General features: G+C 50.4%; 1 long non-coding RNA gene across 1 annotated transcript in view; it reads right to left on the bottom strand.

Moving 5' to 3' along the window:
- The window catches only part of LOC109784435 (uncharacterized), a 36,005-nt gene extending 12,607 nt beyond the window's left edge, over nucleotides 1-23,398 (bottom strand). Inside the window, exon 1 of the long non-coding RNA XR_006665126.2 lies at nucleotides 22,761-23,398. This is a non-coding gene — a long non-coding RNA (uncharacterized lncRNA). The remainder of the gene's footprint in view (nucleotides 1-22,760) is intronic.
- Nucleotides 23,399-23,846: the final 448 nt, after the last annotated feature.

Raw genomic sequence — 23,846 nt, 5'->3', positions numbered from 1 at the left:
ACGTGCCGCCGTCGTTCCCGCGGCCACCGAGCCCCGTTCTCCTCCCCGACGTGTCCACGAGCTCCGCCGCGTCGAGCCCGTCCTCCCCGACCACCTGCTCGAGCCGGGACCCCCTACATCACCCCCCAACGCCGTCGCCTTCTTCCTCGGGTCGCCGCCGTCTCCTTCGACTCCGGCGACTGCTGCTGCTACTAAGCCACCCACGGGCCTTTCTTGCGCCGTGCGGTGAGTACCTCATCCTCTCCCCTCGCTCTCCTGGCCTCTTGAGCTCTTGTAGCCGCCGCTCTGCTTGCGCCCGAACGCGTCGCCGCGGAGCTCGCCGCCGGCAAGGCTCCGATGACCTTTTGGTCACGGGCTCAAGCCCGTTGCACTCCCCACAGCGCGTAGATGCTCCCCAGCCCCTCCGCTTGCTCGATAGCACGCCGTAGCCCCGTTTCCGTCGGGCACCCGTGCACGCCGCCGCCTCCGCCGCTCGCCGCCGCCGATTCCGGCCAAGTCCGGCGAAGCTACGGCCACCACTGGATGCGGCGCTGCGAGCTCCTTCGAATGAGCCTAGCCCCGCTCCTCCCCGAGCCCCGTAGCGCGATTCCAGCCAACTCCGGCGAGGGGCCGCCTCTGTTTTGGTCGCCGGAGTCGCTCCGGCGCCGGCCGCCGACGTGGCTGGCCTGGGGCCACCCCAGAGCCACTGCCAGTGGGCCCCGTGGGTCCCAGTTGACTGGGTTGACCCAGTCAACTGCTGACTGGGCAGGCCCCAGCCACTGACGTGCGGGCCCCACCACTTAATCCGATAATTAAAACGTTTTTATAATTAAAACTAATTAGTTTAGGTAATTAGACTATGACAGGTGGGGTCCAGTAGTTAATTAATCTAATTTTAGTTAATTTAATCTTCTGATTAGTCCACTGTCTATGACAGGTAGGACCCACCTGTCTGGTTTGACTGGTCAGCCGACCTGTTGACCTGCTGACGTCAGCATTACCTCATGCTGACGTCATAATTCATTTTTGCTAAATTCAAATAATTCCAGAAATTCAAATAATCTTCGAAAATTCATATCTTTTAAACCGTAACTCGGATGAAAATGTTTTCTACATGAAAGTTGCTCAGAACGACGAGACGAATCCGAATACGCAGTCCATTCGTCCACCACACCTCCCTAACCTATCGAACTAGCAACTTTCCCCCCTCCGGTCCGTCTGTCCGAAAACGCGAAACATCGGGAATACTTCCCGGATGTCCCCCCCCCCTTCGCCGGAACCACCTATTGTCGCGTTAGGACACACCTAGCACCGCTCATTGTCATGTCACGCATCGTCTTGTTTATGTTTGCATTGTATTTACTGTTTCTTCCCCCCTCTTCTCTCCGGTAGACTATGAGACTGACGCTGCTGCTGCCCAGTTCGACTACGGAGTTGACGACCCCTCCTACTTGCCAGAGCAACCAGGCAAGCCCCCCCCTTGATCACCAGATATCGCCTATTCTTCTCTATAATGCTTGCATTAGAGTAGTGTAGCATGTTACTGCTTCCGATATCCTATCCTGATGCATAGCCTATCCTTGTTACTACTGTTGTTACCTTTACCTGCAATCCTACATGCTTAGTATAGGATGCTAGTTTTCCATCAGTGGCCCTACATTCTTGTCCGTCTGCTGTGCTATACTATCGGGCCGTGATCACCTGGGCGGTGATCACGGGTATATACTTATATACTATATACATGACACATGTGATGACTAAAGTCGGGTCGGCTCGTAGGAGTACCCGCGAGTGGATCTTTGTGGCGAAGCGACAGGGCAGGTTGAGACCGCCTAGGTGAGAGGTGGGCCTGGCCCTGGTCGGCGTTCGCGGATACTTAACACGCTTAACGAGATCTTGGTATTTGATCTGAGTCTGGCCATTTGGTCTATACGCACTAGCCATCTACGCGAGAGTAGTTATGGGTATCCCGGCGTCGTGGTATCAGCCGAAGCCTTCGTGACGTCAGCGACTGAGTGGCGCGCGCCGTGTTGGACCGCTTTGACGTAACCGCCGTGATCGTGTGGGTTGCTAGGTCTGCTCGCGGCCGCGTTCGCAACGTGCAGGTGTGCGTAGGGCATGGGCCCAGACCCCTGCGCGCTTAGGATTAGACCGGCGTGCTGACCGCTCTGTTGTGCTTAGGTGGGGCTGCGACGCGTTGATCTTACGAGGCCGGGCATGACCCAGCAAAGTGTGTCCGGCCAAATGGGATCGAGCGTGTTGGGTTATGTGGTGCACCCCCGCTGGGAAGTTTATCTATTCGAATAGCCGTGTCCCTCGGTAAAAGGACGACCCGGAGTTGTACCTTGACCTTATGACAACTAGAACTGGATACTGAATAAAATACACCCTTCCAAGTGCCAGATACAACCCGGTGATCGCTCTCTAACAGGGCGACGAGGAGGGGATCGCCGGGTAGGATTATGCTATGTGATGCTACTTGGAGGACTTCAATTTACTCTCTTCTACATGCTGCAAGAAGGAGATGACCAGAAGCGTAGTCTTCGGCAGGACTAGCTATCCCCCTTTTATTCTGGCATTCTGCAGTTCAGTCCACTGATATGCCCCTTTACACATATACCCATGCATATGTAGTATAGCTCCTTGCTTGCGAGTACTTTGGATGAGTACTCACGGTTGCTTCTCTCCCTCTTTTCCCCCTTTCCTTTCTATCTGGTTGTCGCAACCAGATGTTGGAGTCCAGGAGCCAGACGCCACCGTCGACGACGACACCTACGAAACTGGAGGTGCCTACTACTACGTGCAGGCCGCTGACGACGACTAAGAGTAGTTAGGAGGATCCCAGGCAGGAGGCCTGCGCCTCGTTCGATCTGTATCCCTGTTTGTGCTGGCCTTCTTAAGGCAAACTTGTTTAACTTATGTCTGTACTCAGATATTGTTGCTTCTGCTGACTCGTCTGTGATCGAGCACTTGTATTCGAGCCCTCGAGGCCCCTGGCTTGTATTATGATGCTTGTATGACTTATTTATGTATTAGAGTTGTGTTGTGATATCTTCCCGTGAGTCCCTGATCTTGATCGTACACATTTGCGTGCATGATTAGTGTACGGTCAAATCGGGGGCGTCACAAGTTGGTATCAGAGCCGACTGCCTGTAGGAATCCCCCTTTCCACACTCCTTGGCCAAAGTCGAGTCTAGACATTACAAAACTTTACTAACATGGCTGTGTGTCTTACGGGCCCACGTCGCCATTGGGTGGTACTAGGATCTTTTACTCCTCGACCTTTACTCTGGGACTCTGAACTTTCTTCTACTCGGGTTAAACGAATTTACTAACTCTAACACTAGGATCCCGTGACCGCATTCACCCCAAAGTTGGATAAGCCATAGTTGTTTCTTAGAGTAGTATTTTGAACAATTCACACACTGTCATTTGACTCCTTTGAAACGTCTTTGCTTTCAGATGGAACCCACGAGGCAGGTCGTTCGCCACACGACGGCCATTGGTGCCTCGGGATCACCTGCGATGCTAGCTGAGATGATGACCTATCTGGGTTATCGCTGGCACCCTGAGTACACCGTCTACGAGGAGTACCAGGACTTTAACCAGGAGCAGTACCGTGCCATCGTCCACCTCTACTCTCGGGAGTATGACTCCACTACTGTGCTGCACACCGCACATGGTGTTGGTGTGACCATCGATATGGCTGTCCACGATGCTGCCTATGCTGCTCTGACACGTCTTCGTGGAGAGTATCGGGAGTTGGACACCTCCCCTTTCAGGCACATTGCTATCGCATCTGATGTTGGTGCGGAGGGATACTATACTGCTGCCTACTCCACTGTCACCCGAGAGCCCTTCTACCATCAGAACCTGGTTCTGCATGCTGATGGGCTGGATCGAGCTAACCGAGCTCTTCGCCACGAGATGTACACCACCCGTCAGCACCTTTACCGTGCTCTGACGCTGCTGCACCCCTTTGTCCGATCTGGACAGGTACCGCATACTGCGATCTACCCAGCCAGGACCGTGATGCCCCACGGTGTCGGTTGGCCAGAGGTGGGAGGCTACTCTCCCGCACTTGGTCCTCTTCTGCCACCTGAGCGTCGGGCTCTACACCTGAGTATCCGCGGCCCCCAGTCTGCTGACGTGGAGGGCTATCCGTTGCCTCACTACCAGCTGTCGGGCTACGATTACCTCCATAGTACCTCTTGGGACTCATGTAGGTTTGCTTGTAATGTTAGATGCATTCGCCGCGAGCCTGTGTGCCGCCTATGATGTTTTAGTCTATGTACTGAACTCTATGTACTGAACTCTATGCATGACCCCTTTTGTAAGTTATGCCGACTACTATGTAGTAGCTATCGTGCTCCTCTCGTTATGCATGTTTCATCATGAATGATTCTTGTCCTTGCAAATATTTCTCAATGCTGAACTACCCCTGTTATATATTAGCAGGATGGTTAGACCGGGTGGTCGTGGTCGTGGTGGCGATGCCCCACCACCACCTGAGTACATGGCTGGTATGATCCAACAGTTTGAACTGGACCACCAGTTCATGGAAAATATGATGGCTCAGTTTCCTCGCCCCAATATGAACCAGCAGCCAGCCCAAGTGACTCTTCAAGATTTCATACGCCTCAACCCAACCATCTACCGCAGCTCAACTCAGCCTCTGGATGCTGATGACTGGCTCCGTGACATCACCTATGAGATGGAGTCTGCTGATGTAGCCCCTGCCAGCTATGTCACCTTTGCTTCCTTCTTCTTGAAGGGACCCGCAGCTCAATGGTGGGACAGCCACAGGCGTACTCTGCCAGCTGGAACAATCATCACCTGGCCAGACTTCCAAGCTGCTTTCCGTGCCCGCTTCATTCCTCAGGGAGTCATGGACCGGAAGAAGCGTGAGTTCCGCAACCTCACCCAAGGCAACAAAACTGTCGAAGCTTATCAGCGGGAGTTTCTGGACTTGTCTCGCTATGCTGAAGAGGACATTGGAACTGATGCACGCAGACAGGAGAAGTTCCGTGATGGCCTTCAAGCTGACATCAAGCTCGCACTTCTAGTGCATGACTTCGCCGATTTCGCCACCTTGGTGAATAAGGCCATCAATGTCGAGACTGGTCTGCAGGAATACCAAAGCTCTCACAGGCGCAACCGTGACACGGGCTCATCTTCGGGCTCGCCCGCACAGAAGCGTAAGATATGGATCCCGAACAGCATGTACCATCCAAATGCATCTGCCCCAAGGCAGACCTATGCTGCACCTCGTCTGCCTCCACCACCATCTAGGCAGTCAAGACTTCCAGCTCCACCATCCCAAGCTCATGTTCCCACTCCCAATAATGGTCTGTGCTACAAGTGTGGACAACCAGGTCACCATGCCAGGGACTGCAATCAGAATCAGAATCAACTTGCCCTTCCAGCAACGGGCCGTGGTAACAACCAGCCCCGCAACAACAATGCTAAGTCTTATGGTCGTGCTCATGCCAACCACGTTGATCTCAACGAAGCTCAAGACCAGCCTGCTACTGTGATGGGTACACTCCTCGTAAATTCAGTACCAGCATCCGTTTTATTTGATACAGGTGCATCGCATTCATTCATGTCAGAAGATTTTGCATACAAGCACGACGTTAAATGTGAGGAGATGAACACCTCTGTATTGGTCAAAAACCCCGTGGGACAGTGTCAAACCTCCTTGGTTGGCATCGATGTCCCCGTGGAAATCGAAGGGCAGGAATTCTATGCCTCTCCCATTATCCTGAAGTCGTCTAACATCGACCTCATTTTGGGTATGGATTGGTTGAAAGCGCATACTGCTTCTATAGTTTGCGCCACTAAGACCGTCCATCTGCTACACCCTTCAGATGAAATAGTTGCTTACCAAGCTCATCTGGTGCAAAATGCCGAGGCAAGGCTCTATGCATTGAATGCATTGAACGCTGCACCACTCGAGGGCATTGAAAACATTCCCGTCGTACGTGAATTCCTCGACGTCTTCCCTGAAGAACTTCCAGGGATTCCCCCTGCTAGAGCTGTCGAATTCATCATCGACTTGAAACCAGGCACCACTCCTATAGCCAAGCGACCCTACAAAATGCCGCCGCATGAACTCCTTGAGCTTAAGGAGGAAATCGACAAATCTCTTCGCAAAGGATTCATTCGCCCAAGTTGCTCTCCGTGGGGAGCACCTTCTCTCTTTGTCAAGAAGAAGGATGGGACAAACCGGTTAGTTCAAGACTACCGTCCTATAAACCAAGCTACCATCCAGAATAAATACCCCCTTCCTCGAATCAATGATCTGTATGATCAACTGGTGGGTTCGTCAGTGTTCTCTAAGCTCGACTTGAGGTTGGGCTACCACCAGATCCGTGTTCGCGAAGAGGATATCCCAAAGACCGCCTTCGTGACTCGCTATGGTTCATACGAGTACACCGTCATGTCTTTCGGTTTAACCAATGCTCCAGCCACCTTCTCTCATCTGATGAACTATATATTCATGGATTACCTCGACAAGTTCGTTGTGGTTTATCTGGATGATATCCTGGTATTTTCCAAGAACGAAGAAGAACATGCTGAACATCTTCGACTTGTGCTGGAAAAGCTACGAGAGCATCAACTATATGCCAAGTTCTCCAAATGTGAATTCTGGCTACCGGAAGTAACCTATCTTGGGCATGTCATCTCTAAGGATGTTATTGCCGTCAACCCCGAGCGAGTTCAGGCTATTCTTGATTGGACTCCTCCCAAGAACGTTAAGCAAGTCAGAAGTTTTCTCGGTCTCGCCACCTATTGCCGTCGATTCGTCGAGAACTTCTCCAAGATCGCCAGGCCTCTGACTAACCTGTTACATAAGGGCGTCAAGTTCCAATGGACAGACAAATGTCAGGAAAGTTTCCAGGCACTCAAAGACAAGTTGACTTCTGCTCCAGTTCTAGCTCCACCTGATACTAAGAAGGACTTCGTCATTTACTGCGACGCTTCCCGTCAAGGATTAGGCTGTGTCCTAATGCAAGACCGCAAAGTGATTGCTTATGCCTCTCGGCAATTGCGCCCTCACGAAGAGAACTACCCAGTTCATGACCTCGAACTTGCTGTTGTCATTCATGCGCTGAAGCAGTGGCGACATTACCTTCTCGGTAATCGTTGCGAGATCTTCACTGACCACCAAAGTCTGAAGTATCTATTTACTCAGCCAGACCTGAACCTCCGTCAGCAGAGATGGATGGAGCTTGTTGCAGACTTTGACTTGGGTATTTCCTATACGCCAGGCAAGGCTAATGTAATGGCTGATGCCTTGAGCCGCAAGTCTTATTGCAACCACCTCCAGGTTCACAAGGTTCAGCCCTCGCTTGTTGAAGAATTCAGGAAGCTGAACCTCCATATTGTTCCTCCGGGTGCACTCGCTCCCCCTCCTAAGGAGTTTGGCAAGGTGAACCTCCACATTGTTACCCAGGGTTCCTTCAATACCCTAGTTGCTAAACCAGATCTCGAGGACAGCATCAAAAGGCTACAGAAGTATGACTCTGAAGCCCACAAGATTAAGCGCTACCTCGCAGAAGGAAAGCCCTCATTCTTCACCATTGCTGAAGATGGCACCCTATACTTCAAGGGCCGCCTAGTGGTACCTTGTGCAGAGAAAAACCTGGATATGACACAGGAAGTTATGAAAGAAGCTCATGATACGCCTCTATGTATCCATCCTGGTAGTACAAAGATGTACCAAGACATCCGTCAGAGATTCTGGTGGTCTAATATGAAGCAAGACATTGCTCGTTATGTTGCTGAATGTGACGTTTGCCGTCGTATCAAAGCAGAACATCAAAGGCCTGCTGGAACTCTGCAACCTATCTCTATTCCTGAATGGAAATGGGACCATGTTGAGATGGACTTCGTCACTGGATTTCCCAAATCACAGAAAGGTAATGATGCTATTCTTGTCGTCATTGACCGGCTTTCCAAAGTTGCACATTTCCTGGCGGTCAAAGAAACGATCACTGCTAGCAAGTTGGCAACGCTCTATATGTCCAGGATTGTTTCACTCCACGGTATTCCATTGGTTATCAGTTCAGACCGTGGCAGCTTATTCACTTCAAGATTCTGGGCAAGTTTCCAAGAAGCTATGGGAACTCATCTGTCATTCAGTACTGCGTTTCATCCTCAATCGCAAGGGCAAGTTGAACGCGTCAACCAAGTTCTCGAAGATATGCTTCGAGCTTGTGTTATTTCCTTCGGCAAGAAATGGGAGGAATCTCTCCCGTATGCTGAGTTCTCTTATAATAATAGCTATCAAGCTAGTCTCAAGATGGCCCCCTTCGAAGTGTTATATGGACGAAAGTGCCGAACCCCTCTGAACTAGTCAGAAACTGGGGAACGTCCACTCTTCGGTCCGGATATTATCCAACATGCCGAAGAACAAGTCCGCATTATTCGCGAGAATCTCAAGACTGCTCAGTCACGTCAGAAGAGTCAGTATGACCGTCATCATAAAGACATGGTCTATCAACCTGGCGAAAAGGCTTATCTTCGAGTCACACCTATGAAGGGTGCTCACCGCTTCGGGATCAAGGGCAAACTAGCTCCTCGCTATATTGGCCCATTCACTATTCTCGAAAGGCGTGGAAAAGTGGCATACCAACTGGAGCTACCGCCGAACCTTTCTCAGGTTCACGATGTGTTCCATGTGTCACAGCTCCGCCGTTGCTTCAAGGACCCAATCCGAGCTGTGGATTATGAAGTGCTCGAATTGCAGCAAGACCTCTCCTATAAGGAGCATCCGGTCCGCATTCTCGACCAAGCTGAACGCCGCACACGTCAGAAGGCGATCAAGTTTCTCAAAGTCCAGTGGTCGCACCATTCTGAAGATGAGGCCACTTGGGAACGAGAGGATCGTCTGCGCGAAGAATACCCCGCACTGTTTCCTTCTACCTCCTAAATCTCGGGACGAGATTTCTTGTAGTGGAGGAGATTTGTAACACCCCGAGAATCATGCTACAGTAACTCTCTGTGATTAAGCTAATCATGTTGCTAAACAGGGCTTGATCACATTGGAATCACATTTCTTTTCAAACTCCTAATTCAAACTTAATTAAATTTAAAGTGGAAAATAAAAGTTTTCAAAAATTTAAACAAAAATGTTCGGGCCATGCCAGATATTGCACTGATAAATATTGTGGAGAAAACACATTTTTATAAAATGCCTAAATACTTTTAAATGAATTAAAACAGAAAAGAAAATAAATAAAAAGAAAAGAAAATGCAACAGGGGAGAAACAAACAAAAAAAAGAGAAGAAGAGAAACCCCCTTCCCCCCCACTGGACCCTGGCCCAACTGGGCCGACCCCAGGCCCAGCCGGCCTAGCCCACCTCCCCGGGTCGCCCTCCCCTTCCCTGTTCCCCCGACCGGGGTCGGAACAGGGGCAGGTCCCCGCCGCACCACCTCGCCGGCGACGGGGGAGGACAAGGCCGCCCCGACGCCTCGGCCTCCGCCCATCCCTCCCACTTGCCCCTCTCGGCCTCTGCGCCTCTCCCTCCCCCCCCCCCCCCCAAATCCACGCCGCTCCCTCCTTCCCCACGCCCGAGCGCGGTCGCCGACGTGCCGCCGTCGTTCCCGCGGCCACCGAGCCCGTTCTCCTCCCCGACGTGTCCACGAGCTCCGCCGCGTCGAGCCCGTCCTCCCCGACCACCTGCTCGAGCCGGGACCCCCTACATCACCCCCCAACGCCGTCGCCTTCTTCCTCGGGTCGCCGCCGTCTCCTTCGACTCCGGCGACTGCTGCTGCTACTAAGCCACCCACGGGCCTTTCTTGCGCCGCGCGGTGAGCCCCTCATCCTCTCCCCTCGCTCTCCTGGCCTCTTGAGCTCTTGTAGCCGCCGCTCTGCTTGCGCCCGAACGCGTCGCCGCGGAGCTCGCCGCCGGCAAGGCTCCGGTGACCTTTTGGTCACGGGCTCAAGCCCGTTGCACTCCCCACAGCGCGTAGATGCTCCCCAGCCCCTCCGCTTGCTCGATAGCACGCCGTAGCCCCGTTTCCGTCGGGCACCCGTGCACGCCGCCGCCTCCGCCGCTCGCCGGCGCCGATTCCGGCCAAGTCCGGCGAAGCTACGGCCACCACTGGATGCGGCGCTGCGAGCTCCTTCGAATGAGCCTAGCCCCGCTCCTCCCCGAGCCTCGTAGCGCGATTCCGGCCAACTCCGGCGAGGGGCCGCCTCTGTTTTGGTCACCAGAGTCGCTCCGGCGCCGGCCGCCGACGTGGCTGGCCTGGGGCCACCCCAAAGCCACTGCCAGTGGGCCCCGTGGGTCCCAGTTGACTGGGTTGACCCAGTCAACTGCTGACTGGGCAGGCCCCAGCCACTGACGTGCGGGCCCCACCACTTAATCCGATAATTAAAACGTTTTTATAATTAAAACTAATTAGTTTAGGTAATTAGACTATGACAGGTGGGGTCCAGTAGTTAATTAATCTAATTTTAGTTAATTTAATCTTCTGATTAGTCCACTGTCTATGACAGGTAGGACCCACCTGTCTGGTTTGACTGGTCAGCCGACCTGTTGACCTGCTGACGTCAGCATTACCTCATGCTGACGTCATAATTCATTTTTGCTAAATTCAAATAATTCCAGAAATTCAAATAATCTTCGAAAATTCATATCTTTTAAACCGTAACTCGGATGAAAATGTTTTCTACATGAAAGTTGCTCAGAACGACGAGACGAATCCGAATACGCAGTCCGTTCGTCCACCACACCTCCCTAACCTATCGAACTAGCAACTTTCCCCCCTCCGGTCCGTTTGTCCGAAAACGCGAAACATCGGGAATACTTCCCGGATGTTCCCCCCCTTCGCCGGAACCACCTACTGTCGCGTTAGGACACACCTAGCACCGCTCATTGTCATGTCACGCATCATCTTGTTTATGTTTGCATTGTATTTACTGTTTCTTCCCCCTCTTCTCTCCGGTATACTACGAGACTGACGCTGCTGCTGCCCAGTTCGACTACGGAGTTGACGACCCCTCCTACTTGCCAGAGCAACCAGGCAAGCCCCCCCCCCTTGATCACCAGATATCGCCTATTCTTCTCTATACTGCTTGCATTAGAGTAGTGTAGCATGTTACTGCTTTCCGATATCCTATCCTGATGCATAGCCTATCCTTGTTACTACTGTTGTTACCTTTACCTGCAATCCTACATGCTTAGTATAGGATGCTAGTTTTCCATCAGTGGCCCTACATTCTTGTCCGTCTGCTGTGCTATACTATCGGGCCGTGATCACCTGGGCGGTGATCACGGGTATATACTTATATACTATATACATGACACATGTGATGACTAAAGTCGGGTCGGCTCGTAGGAGTACCCGCGAGTGGATCTTTGTGGCGAAGCGACAGGGCAGGTTGAGACCGCCTAGGTGAGAGGTGGGCCTGGCCCTGGTCGGCGTTCGCGGATACTTAACACGCTTAACGAGATCTTGGTATTTGATCTGAGTCTGGCCATTTGGTCTATACGCACTAGCCATCTACGCGGGAGTAGTTATGGGTATCCCGGCGTCGTGGTATCAGCCGAAGCCTTCGTGACGTCAGCGACTGAGTGGCGCGCGCCGTGTTGGACCGCTTTGACGTAACCGCCGTGATCGTGTGGGTTGCTAGGTCTGCTCGCGGCCGCGTTCGCAACGTGCAGGTGTGCATAGGGCATGGGCCCAGACCCCTGCGCGCTTAGGATTAGACCGGCGTGCTGACCGCTCTGTTGTGCTTAGGTGGGGCTGCGACGCGTTGATCTTACGAGGCCGGGCATGACCCAGAAAAGTGTGTCCGGCCAAATGGGATCGAGCGTGTTGGGTTATGTGGTGCACCCCCGCAGGGAAGTTTATCTATTCGAATAGCCGTGTCCCTCGGTAAAAGGACGACCCAGAGTTGTACCTTGACCTTATGACAACTAGAACTGGATACTGAATAAAATACACCCTTCCAAGTGCCAGATACAACCCGGTGATCGCTCTCTAACAGGGCGACGAGGAGGGGATCGCCGGGTAGGATTATGCTATGTGATGCTACTTGGAGGACTTCAATTTACTCTCTTCTACATGCTGCAAGAAGGAGATGACCAGAAGCGTAGTCTTCGGCAGGACTAGCTATCCCCCTTTTATTCTGGCATTTTGCAGTTCAGTCCACTGATATGCCCCTTTACACATATACCCATGCATATGTAGTATAGCTCCTTGCTTGCGAGTACTTTGGATGAGTACTCACGGTTGCTTCTCTCCCTCTTTTCCCCCTTTCCTTTCTATCTGGTTGTCGCAACCAGATGTTGGAGTCCAGGAGCCAGACGCCACCGTCGACGACGACACCTACGAAACTGGAGGTGCCTACTACTACGTGCAGGCCGCTAACGACGACTAAGAGTAGTTAGGAGGATCCCAGGCAGGAGGCCTGCGCCTCGTTCGATCTGTATCCCTGTTTGTGCTGGCCTTCTTAAGGCAAACTTGTTTAACTTATGTCTGTACTCAGATATTGTTGCTTCTGCTGACTCGTCTGTGATCGAGCACTTGTATTCGAGCCCTCGAGGCCCCTGGCTTGTATTATGATGCTTGTATGACTTATTTATGTATTAGAGTTGTGTTGTGATATCTTCCCGTGAGTCCCTGATCTTGATCGTACACATTTGCGTGCATGATTAGTGTACGGTCAAATCGGGGGCGTCACAAGTTGGTATCAGAGCCGACTGCCTGTAGGAATCCCCCTTTCCACACTCCTTGGCCGAAGTCGAGTCTAGACATTACAAAACTTTACTAACATGGCTGTGTGTCTTACGGGCCCACGTCGCCATTGGGTGGTACTAGGATCTTTTACTCCTCGACCTTTACTCTGGGACTCTGAACTTTCTTCTACTCGGGTTAAACGAATTTACTAACTCTAACACTAGGATCCCGTGACCGCATTCACCCCAAAGTTGGATAAGCCATAGTTGTTTCTTAGAGTAGTATTTTGAACAATTCACACACTGTCATTTGACTCCTTTGAAACGTCTTTGCTTTCAGATGGAACCCACGAGGCAGGTCGTTCGCCACACGACGGCCATTGGTGCCTCGGGATCACCTGCGATGCTAGCTGAGATGATGACCTATCTGGGTTATCGCTGGCACCCTGAGTACACCGTCTACGAGGAGTACCAGGACTTTAACCAGGAGCAGTACCGTGCCATCGTCCACCTCTACTCTCGGGAGTATGACTCCACTACTGTGCTGCACACCGCACATGGTGTTGGTGTGACCATCGATATGGCTGTCCACGATGCTGCCTATGCTGCTCTGACACGTCTTCGTGGAGAGTATCGGGAGTTGGACACCTCCCCTTTCAGGCACATTGCTATCGCATCTGATGTTGGTGCGGAGGGATACTATACTGCTGCCTACTCCACTGTCACCCGAGAGCCCTTCTACCATCAGAACCTGGTTCTGCATGCTGATGGGCTGGATCGAGCTAACCGAGCTCTTCGCCACGAGATGTACACCACCCGTCAGCACCTTTACCGTGCTCTAACGCTGCTGCACCCCTTTGTCCGATCTGGACAGGTACCGCATACTGCGATCTACCCAGCCAGGACCGTGATGCCCCACGGTGTCGGTTGGCCAGAGGTAGGAGGCTACTCTCCCGCACTTGGTCCTCTTCTGCCACCTGAGCGTCGGGCTCTACACCTGAGTATCCGCGGCCCCCAGTCTGCTGACGTGGAGGGCTATCCGTTGCCTCACTACCAGCTGTCGGGCTATGATTACCTCCATAGTACCTCTTGGGACTCATGTAGGTTTGCTTGTAATGTTAGATGCATTCGCCGCGAGCCTGTGTGCCGCCTATGATGTTTTAGTCTATGTACTGAACTCTATGTACTGAACTCTATGCATGACCCCTTTTGTAAGTTATGCCGACTACTATGTAGTAGCTATCGTGCTCCTCTCGTTATGTATTAGAGTTGTGTTGTGATATCTTCCCGTGAGTCCCTGATCTTGATCGTACACATTTGCGTGCATGATTAGTGTACGGTCAAATCGGGGGCGTCACAGTGGGGATCGTGGGGGGGGGGGAATGGGTGTCGGTTAGGGTTGGACCGAGGAGAGTGGGGGGTTATGGAGGGGAGTGGGTGGGCCGGCCTGTTAGCGGCCAGGTGGGGGCGGCTGGGCCGAGGCCCAGTTGGGCCAAGGGGGTTCTCTGCCCTGTGTGTGTGTTGTTTTATTTATTTTTCTTTTCTATTTTATTTTAGTTTCCTTTTATTTTTGTTTTAGCGAAATACCAAAATGGCACCTAATTTGATGTTACCAAATATGCCACAGCCACACTAACTTGCTACCCAAACTAAATTAGTTTTTAATTTTTTTGAATTTAAAAGTATTTAGATAATAGTTTTCGCTACTGTTTTATTCATCTAATAGTATTTAAATATTTTATAAAGGTGTCGTTCCTCCATCATAATTACCTACGCATTATTTGGCACAACCCGAACATTTTAGTTTTAATGTTTGAAAACTTTTACCGTTTGATTTGATTTTGAACTTGAATTTGAATTGGGTTCGAACTAACGTGAGATTAGCAATAGAAATCAAGGTGATGTGGCATCATTAGTAGGGAATTACTGTAGCTTAAATACCCGGGCGTCACAATTCTCCTCCACTACAAGAAATCTCGTCCCGAGATTTAAGAGGGGAAGTGACGGGGAAGGGATTTGGTTACGAAATTCTAACGAGTCATCTCGGTCTTGGTTGCTCTTCTCAGAGAGGTCGATCCATTATGTTGATGTCTTCATTTCTCTACTTCAGGTCATCATGCTGAAGTCGGCATCCTTTCTTCGGGAACTCCATCGTACTTACAAAAGAATAAGGGGGTATTCTCGGAGAATGGGACCTCTGCAAGGTTGACTATGCGGTCAATAACATCGGGGAAGGTGGTGGAAAGTAACTCTCGAATTGAACTTAAGAAAATATCGAGAGCAAAGTAAGGAGGTATCATGGAAAGTTTCGAGCGGGTACGCAATCGCTCGATGTCTGAAACAGGGCATGAAAGGGGTTCAAAGCAACGGGGATAAGTATTGTGTTTGATACCAGAATTGATGATCCCTCGGAAGGTGGTCGTGAATTATATACGAGGTCACGCGCGAGGAACAACCTTGGGAACCAGTGGTGTAAAGGAGAGTCAGGTTTCGATCATGTGGAACTGTGGGTTATGGGCCCACAATGTGGATTAAAAGTAGGGGGAATGGTAACATCTTGCACGGTCATGGTAGCAAGGCATGTCAGAGGGTAGCCTGCCAGTTATGTCGGCAACAACGTCGGTTCCAAGGGCGAGGGACGAAGAGAACCATTTTCCTGCTCCTTGAAACGAGGCGGACCAATAGGCAAGTTCTCATCCATCGGTGGCTACCGAAATGTCCTCAACAAAAGTAACATGGTCTACTGAGAGAGTGGTACAACGAGGTGCTCAACTAAGCAGGGAATTATCTCTGCTCAGCTAAGTCAGATTACAAGAAAGGTTAAACAAAACAATGGAAAGGAAAATATGATTATCAGAGTAAACAGAACAATGGAAAGGAAAATGTGTTTAAACACATATTTCAAGGGTATAACCTTCCCAAGGTCAAGCAGAGCATGATATCCATGACAGGATATAATGTAGAAAACCCTTTAGGTAAGGGGAGAGAAATTTCATGACATTACCCATACAACGGTGTCTGGATAATTGAGCAGGAAACAATTAGCTTTGGGCTTCAAATGTTCCTGTTGAAAATCGGAGTACCATAGACATGCTTCGAGATAGCATTGAGATGGTCAACAGGCGAAGATCAGAATTTGGAAACAAAAAGGATCCATCAGGAACAACTTATAGAATAAGTCTTACAATTTCCTCATGGAAGAATAGCTAACCTTGCTAAAAAAGGAAAACTTATAACATTAGGTCCTCCGCCCAGGTGTACTGGGCATGACATCACCTTACCGGGTCATGTGAAGACCAATGTTATAACTCTTCGAAATATGTCCCTACCATCATATCTGACCGAGATCCAGATCTGATTGGTGTCTCGATACCTCAGACTTAGGATGCCTGAGAAGAAAAGGTGCGGCACAATTTGACGAGATGACATTGTAAGATTCTCGAGAAATGAACTATGGAAGCGAGTTCCGAAACAAGAGTCCCTCAGTAAACCAACGAGAGGATGAGGAGGTGGCTGATGGAATCGGCGACAATTCATCGAGATTAACAAAAGATGGATTTCCACAACTATGTGAACAAGGAGATAACATTTGTCAGATCAAATGGTATAATGATGTATGCTCGAGGAAAACATACACAATTAAACATTGGTTGAAAGGGGCACCCGAAATATGGGCTGGGTTGCATGATCAATGTTGGAACGGTGATTCGATAACCAATAGTCTAAGCATGAACTATCGACCATTAACTCCAAAGCAATAGGATTGCTAGAAGTTTTGAATTCACGCATCATAGTTCAATTGTCGGTATTCAGGTTAGAAACAACACGGGGATCAGAAACAAATGGAGATGGCGAGAAGTATTTCTATATCAAGAATTCTCAAGAGGTGGAGAAATTCTCACAATATCCTTGACATAAAGGATGGTAATACTCCAAGGTAGAACATAACATAAGCTGGTTAGCAAGGAGCTCCATAACATGATCAAGTTTGTGATGAAAGGAATGTAAGGATGTTGTCGATGGTAACTCAAATTACCAAGGATCGAGGATGGCACTTATCATCAAGAATTCCATTGATATCCTGGAGGGAGTCAAAATGTTGATGAAAATCACGACATTTTGTTGTCGAGGGGATCCACGAAGAAGCAACTGATCAACGACTGCATCAAGCAAAATGACTGATGCAACAACAAATTATTGGAGCCATAGATACTACACAAAATCGGAGTCAAGTTTGTTGTTCGAGGTGAAACGATATGACGAGGATAATTGACGTAAGCTTAGCTCATCGTCGAAAGTGGTGCTCCGGGAATAAGGACCAGGTAGCACAGTTAAAATCATCAAGATAATGATATAGCCAAACAGGCTAGGAATGGCGTGATCGGGTACAAACTCGTACTTAAAGAAGATTACTAAGAGTTGTTGAACCGTAGTGCGGACTCGGTTCAGTTATCGGTGTCTTTGCGTGATTAATAACTCAGAGCCCGTGGAAAACTTGAATCAGTGAGAATGTAGTACTTGATGAAGAACTCATAAGAAGTTATGAAGTCCCGTGATAATCTTGAGATACCAGGGGGGTAATACTCGATGACAAATCAAAGTAGAGGTTGGACTGGGGTATTACTCTGTAGAAGACAAGTGCTTAAACCTGCACGAGAAATGGTGTTTAAAGGAGAACGTGGTCGGAACCACGATTGCAAAAGGCCAGATCCCAGATATAAGATGAACTTATACCAAGGGAATAATTAATTTAAGAAAAGCTTTAATGATAAGATCTACATCGTGTCCATGGGCATGAACGCAAAGTTCAAGGTCGACTCCCACTTCTTCAATGCATAACCTTCCATTCACTTCTCGCGTTTGATGAAGTTGCAGTGTTGAAAAAATTTATCTGGCAAAATACCAGAAGAGTATGTCTCATGAAAACTTTCGAGTTCACACATATTATGAAAGGCATAGGTTCAACCCATCGGGGCATCGTGGAAACATATACCACAAGCTTCAGGGGTAAATAACTCAAGCTCGATAGTAGAGCATGGGTGTCAAAACGAGAGGATACAATTTACTAAAGGCATTATGTATCAGGGAAAGAACTCACAAGGTGATTAAATATGAGGGCACTGTCGGATAATAATCTAACAAAGGATTTGGTGGTCCACAAGGGATCAGATGTGAGCATCGATACTCAACTAGAGGAAGAAAGCATGCAAGGGGATCAGATTATAGAAACAACTGGCTAACTCAAAGCTCAAATGCAAAGGAATTATGATTCCCAAATCAAGGGATCAGAAGCAAACGCTCTGATTAAGGATGGAGAAGTTGAATAGCCTTAGGGGTACAATCGATGGCAATTTGATTGGTCGATACCAGCTCATGTTTAAAAAGACGTTTGAGCCAGAAGGAAGAATTCTAGGATCTGATTGAGGATTGTGAGCATCCGCAATATTTTGAATCAACCGACTCAAAACGATAATGACAAGGAATGACAATAAGATTACGAGACTTATGGGATTAACCATAATGCAAGCAAGCAAGAATTTCAAGAGCAATAGGCTGCTCAGGATTTTCGGAAGTTCAAATAGTATTTCAAAGACTTTTGTGAATTACTTGAATCAACTGTGGACGAGCGGATACTCGGTAAGTGCGAGAATTATCCGTAGGGGTATCCAGGTGACAAGGAACAGCAAGGCAGTAAGCTCAAAGGATTTCCGGAACAACAGAGAGAATTTCGGGGTATCTTGTAATAACAAGATCAACGGGGAAACATTGTATGAATGGCGAGTATACGTGGGTATCCATAGGAGTTTATCGATGGAAGGGAATTGCAAAAACGCGATGAACACAAGTTCTTGGGTTAACAGCGAAGAGTGTCTTCAGGGTCTTCACGTGCAGCAGACGATCATCAGTAATAAGGGGCTCTCCGGGTGAAAGTGATTACGAGATCCTAATGTTAGATTTAGCAAAATTCATTTAACCCGAATAGGAGAGAGATCACAGTCCTAGAGTAAAGGTCGAGGAGTAAAAGATCCTAGTACCACCCAATGACGACGTGGGCCCGTAAGCCACACAGCCATGTTAGTAAAAGTTTTTTTTTCAATGACTAGACTCGACTTCGGCCAAGGAGTTGGAAAGGGGGATTCCTACAGGCAGTTGGCTCTGATACCAACTTGTGACGCCCCCGATTCGACCGTACACTAATCATGCACGCAAATGTGTATGATCAAGATGAGGGACTCACGGGAAGATATCACAACACAACTCTATAACACAAATAAGTCATACAAGCATCATAATACAAGCCAGGGGCCTCGAGGGCACGAATACAATTGCTCGATCATAGACGAGTCAGCGGAAGCAACAATATCTGAGTACAGACATAAGTTAAACAAGTTTGCCTTAAGAAGGCTAGCACAAACTGGGATAAAGATCGAACGAGGCGTAGGCCTCCTGCCTGGGATCCTCCTAACTACTCCTGGTCGTCGTCAGCGGGCTGCACGTAGTAGTAGGCACCTCCAGTGTCGTAGGAGTCGTCGTCGACGGTGGCGTCTGGCTCCTGGACCCCAGCATCTGGTTGCGACAACCAGGTAGAAAGGAAAGGGGGAAAAGAGGGAGAGAAGCAACCGTGAGTACTCATCCAAAGTACTCGCAAGCAAGGAGCTACACTACATATGCATGGGTATATGTGTAAAGGGCCATATCAGTGGACTGAACTGCAGAACGCCAGAATAAGAGGGGGATAGCTAGTCTTGTCAAAGACTACGCTTCTGGTAGCCTCCATCTTGCAGCATGTAGAAGAGAGTAGATTGAAGTCCTCCAAGTAGCATCGCATAGCGTAATCCTACCCGGCGATCCCCTCCTCGTCGCCCTGTTAGAGAGTGATCACCGGGTTGTATCTGGCACTTGGAAGGGTGTATTTTATTCAGTATCCGGTTCTAGTTGTCATAAGGTCAAGGTACAACTCTGGGTCGTCCTTTTACCGAGGGACACGGCTATTAATAGATAAACTTCCCTGCAGGGGTGCACCACATAACCCAACACGCTCGATCCCATTTGGCCGGACACACTTTTCTGGGTCATGCCCGGACTCGTAAGATCAACACGTTGCGGCCCTACCTAGGCACAACAGAGAGGTCAGCACGCCGGTCTAAACCCTATGCGCGCAGGGGTCTGGGCCCATCGCCCATTGCACACCTGCACGTTGCGTACGCGGCCGGCAGCAGACCTAGCGTAGTGGCGTTCCAGTCCAATCCGGCGCGCGCCCCTCAGTCGCTGACGTCACGAAGGCTTCGGCTGATACCACGACGTCGGGATACCCATAACTACTCCCGCGTAGATGGTTAGTGCGTATAGACCAAATGGCCAGACTCAGATCAAATACCCAGAACTCGTTAAGCGTGTTAAGTATCCGCGAACGCCGACCAGGGCCAGGCCCACCTCTCTCCTGGGTGGTCTCAACCTGCCCTGTCGCTCCGCCACAAAGTAACAGTCGGGGGCCGTCAGGAACCCAGGCCGACCTCTACCGGGATGGAGCCACCTGTCCTTTCAGCCCCCTCATCAGAAGCACTTGCGGGTACTCAAGGAGCCGACCCGACTTTAGTCACCACATGTGTCATGTATATAAAGTATATAGTATATACCCGTGATCGCCTCCCGAAGTGATCACGGCCCAGTAGTATAGCATGGCAGACGGACAAGAGTGTAGGGCCACTGATGGAACACTAGCATCCTATACTAAGCAGTAGGATAGCAGGTAAGGGTAACAACTGTAGCAACAATGACAGGCTATGCATCAGGATAGGATTAACGGAAAGCGGTAACAGGCTATACTACTCTAATGCAAGCAGTATAGAGAAGAATAGGCGATATCTGGTGATCAAGGGGGGGGCTTGCCTGGTTGTTCTGGCAAGTAGGAGGGGTCGTCTTCGATGTAGTCGAACACACGAACATCGGCAGCGGTCTCGGAGTCTACCGGAAAGAAGTAACGGAGGGGGAACACAATAAATAACAGAGTAATCAAATGTAACACAAAGCAAGACGCGACGATACGTTGTGCTAGGGGTGACCTAACGTAGGGATAGGTGATACCGGCGAAAGGGGAAACATCCGGGAAAGTATCCCCGGTGTTTCGCGTTTTCGGACAGATGAACCGGAGGTGAAATGTTACATGTTTGATATGCTACGGATGTGTGGCGGACGAACGGGCTGTGTATCCGGATTCGTCTCGTCGTTCTGAGCAACTTTCATGTAGAAAGTATTTTTATCTGAGCTACGGTTTATTTTATATGATTTTCTAAAGTTTTAAATCATTTTAGAATTTATTTAATTTATTTAATTCAACATTATCCAGAATAGTGCCTGCCGACGTCATCATGACGTCACCATGATGTCAGCAGTCAACAGGGCGTTGACTGGGTCAAACTGACGTGTGGGTCCAGTGGGACCCACCTGTCATTCTCTGTTTAGGTTAATTAGGGTTTAGCTAAACTAATTATTGTTTAATTAAACTAACTAGTTAATTAGATTAATTAAACAGGATTAATTAACTTAATTAATTAATTAATAATTAATTTTATTAATTCATTTTTATTTTTATCTATTAATTAATTTTTTTATTCTTTTTTTTTAATTAACGTTCTGGGGCGTGGGCCCCACTTGCCATTGGCCCTGGGGGCCTATCGGGTCGGGCCAACGGGCGCCGGGCGATTCGGGCGTAGGGCGCTGCGGTTTCGGGCGATGGGTGTCCGTGCCCGAGGCCATCGCAGCGAGGGCACGAGGCCCAGCTGCGCCGGCGGCCTCGCTCGACAGCGGCAGGTGGCGGGGAGCAGGGGCGGCCCCGGACGGCGGTGGCCCTGGCGGGTGCGGCCAGGCGTCGCGGGATGGAGGCGGTGGTGGCCGGGCGGCGGTAGGGGCTGGGCGCCGTCGGTGCTTGGTTGCGGGAGCCCAAGGCCGGCGCGGGCGGGCACGGGTGGCTGGCGAGGATGCGGTGAACGCGGCCGAGCGCACGCGGGGCGCGGCGACCACGGCGTGTCCGCGTTAGACGAGGGGGAGAGGGGGTGGCGCTCACTAGCGTTGCCGGGGAGAGGGTCGGCGTGGCTCGGTGAAGCCCTTGGGGAGGAGGACGGGGATGACGTGCGGCGCTGGGGAAGACAAGGAGGCAGTCCGGCGACGCGGCGTTGGGGAGGCGGGGTCGAGGTAGCTCCGGTCGAGGTCCAGCGACGGCGCGGTCGTGGACGGGGCGACGAGGTGGCAGGGCGCCGGCGTCGAGCGATGGGGGCGGGTGGCGGCGGCGTCGAGGCGGCGATGGGGCGATGGGATCGGGGGGTTGCCCCGATCCAGATCGAGGAAGGGCGAGAGAGAGATCGAGAGGGAGTGGGGGGCGGAGCGGTTGGGGGCGGTGGAAGACGGCGACGGGCGGGATCGGGCGCGAGGGGTGCCACGGCGGCGCCGATCCAGTGGGAGGGAGAGGGGGAGTGGATCCAGGGGGAGTGGGGATCGTGGGGGGGATGGGTGTCGGTTAGGGTTGGACCGAGGAGAGTGGGGGGTTATGGAGGGGAGTGGGTGGGCCGGCCTGTTAGCGGCCAGGTGGGGGCAGCTGGGCCGAGGCCCAGTTGGGCCAAGGGGGTTCTCTGCCCTGTGTGTGTGTGTTGTTTTATTTATTTTTCTTTTCTATTTTATTTTAGTTTCCTTTTATTTTTGTTTTAGCGAAATACCAAAATGGCACCTAATTTGATGTTACCAAATATGCCACAGCCACACTAACTTGCTACCCAAACTAAATTAGTTTTGTAATTTTTTTGAATTTAAAAGTATTTAGATAATAGTTTTCGCTACTGTTTTATTCATCTAATAGTATTTAAATATTTTATAAAGGTGTCGTTCCTCCATCATAATTACCTACGCATTATTTGGCACAACCCGAACATTTTAGTTTTAATGTTTGAAAACTTTTACCGTTTGATTTGATTTTGAACTTGAATTTAAATCGGGTTCGAACTAAGGTGAGATTAGCAATAGAAATCAAGGTGATGTGGCATCATTAGTAGGGAATTACTGTAGCTTAAATACCCGGGCGTCACAGCACGGACCTCGAACCTCGTCGATGCGGTGGGCAGCGGCATCTCCGGCGGTCGGTGAATGCACGGCAGACCTTGTAGAAGATGTGCGGCTGCAGTAGGGACGGGAGGTCGAAGCGGCGCACCATGATGCCGGCGGATGTGCTTGAGGGGGAAGAGGACCATGACGAGCTTGTGATTCGGCAGCAGCGCGAGCGAGGAGGATGGTGGTCGCGGTCGCGTCCCACGGCGTCTCATCGCAGAGGATTTTGGGCTTGGGGCATGGCGCGAACTCGATCACACGTCGGCGGGCGGCGAGATGCATGATGCGGCGCCTGCTTGAAAGCCGTGATTGGCGCGACAGACCCGCGCCTTTCCCAGACTCCAGGCAATATTTCCCCTCACCAAGCAACGTCGATGCGCCGACGCAGCTCGTCTGCAACTGATGCGCCGCCGCAGTTCGTCAGCAAGCGACATCAAGGCAAAGCATATTGTAGTGCAGCGGGTGATTAGGGGGAGAGGGGATGGATCGGGACGTGGTGAGGGATGGCGAGGCGACGCTAGGGTTGGGTGCGAGATGGCGGCGACGGCGGCGTGAGGAACCCTAGCGCGTGCGAGGGGCTCGCTGGGCGAATCATTTTTTCATCGAGGGATGGGAGAAAATCGGTGTGAATGGCGATGGTGGGAGGCGGAGACGAAAAATAACCAACGGAAAAAAACCGGACGAAAATAGTGGGACGAAAATTAACCGTGGAACGGAGACTACCAACTGAGACATTAGGAATAAAGATACCACGTCCGTGGGCACCTGGAGCAATCTTGTGACGCCCCCGATTTGACCATACACTAATCATGCACGCAAATGTGTACGATCAAGATCAGGGACTCACGGGAAGATATCACAACACAACTCTAATGCATAAATAAGTCATACAAGCATCATAATACAAGCCAGGGGCCTCAAGGGCTCGAATATAAGTGCTCGATCACAGACGAGTCAGCGGAAGCAACAATATCTGAGTACAGACATAAGTTAAACAAGTTTGCCTTAAGAAGGCTAGCACAAAAGTAGCAACGGTCGAAAAGGCAAGGCCTGCTGCCTGGGACCTCCTAACTACT

Source organism: Aegilops tauschii, chromosome 6 (assembly GCF_002575655.3).
Source record: "Aegilops tauschii subsp. strangulata cultivar AL8/78 chromosome 6, Aet v6.0, whole genome shotgun sequence".
In the NCBI taxonomy this organism is placed as follows: domain Eukaryota; kingdom Viridiplantae; phylum Streptophyta; class Magnoliopsida; order Poales; family Poaceae; genus Aegilops; species Aegilops tauschii.
This window is presented reverse-complemented; position numbering and strand designations above follow the sequence as displayed.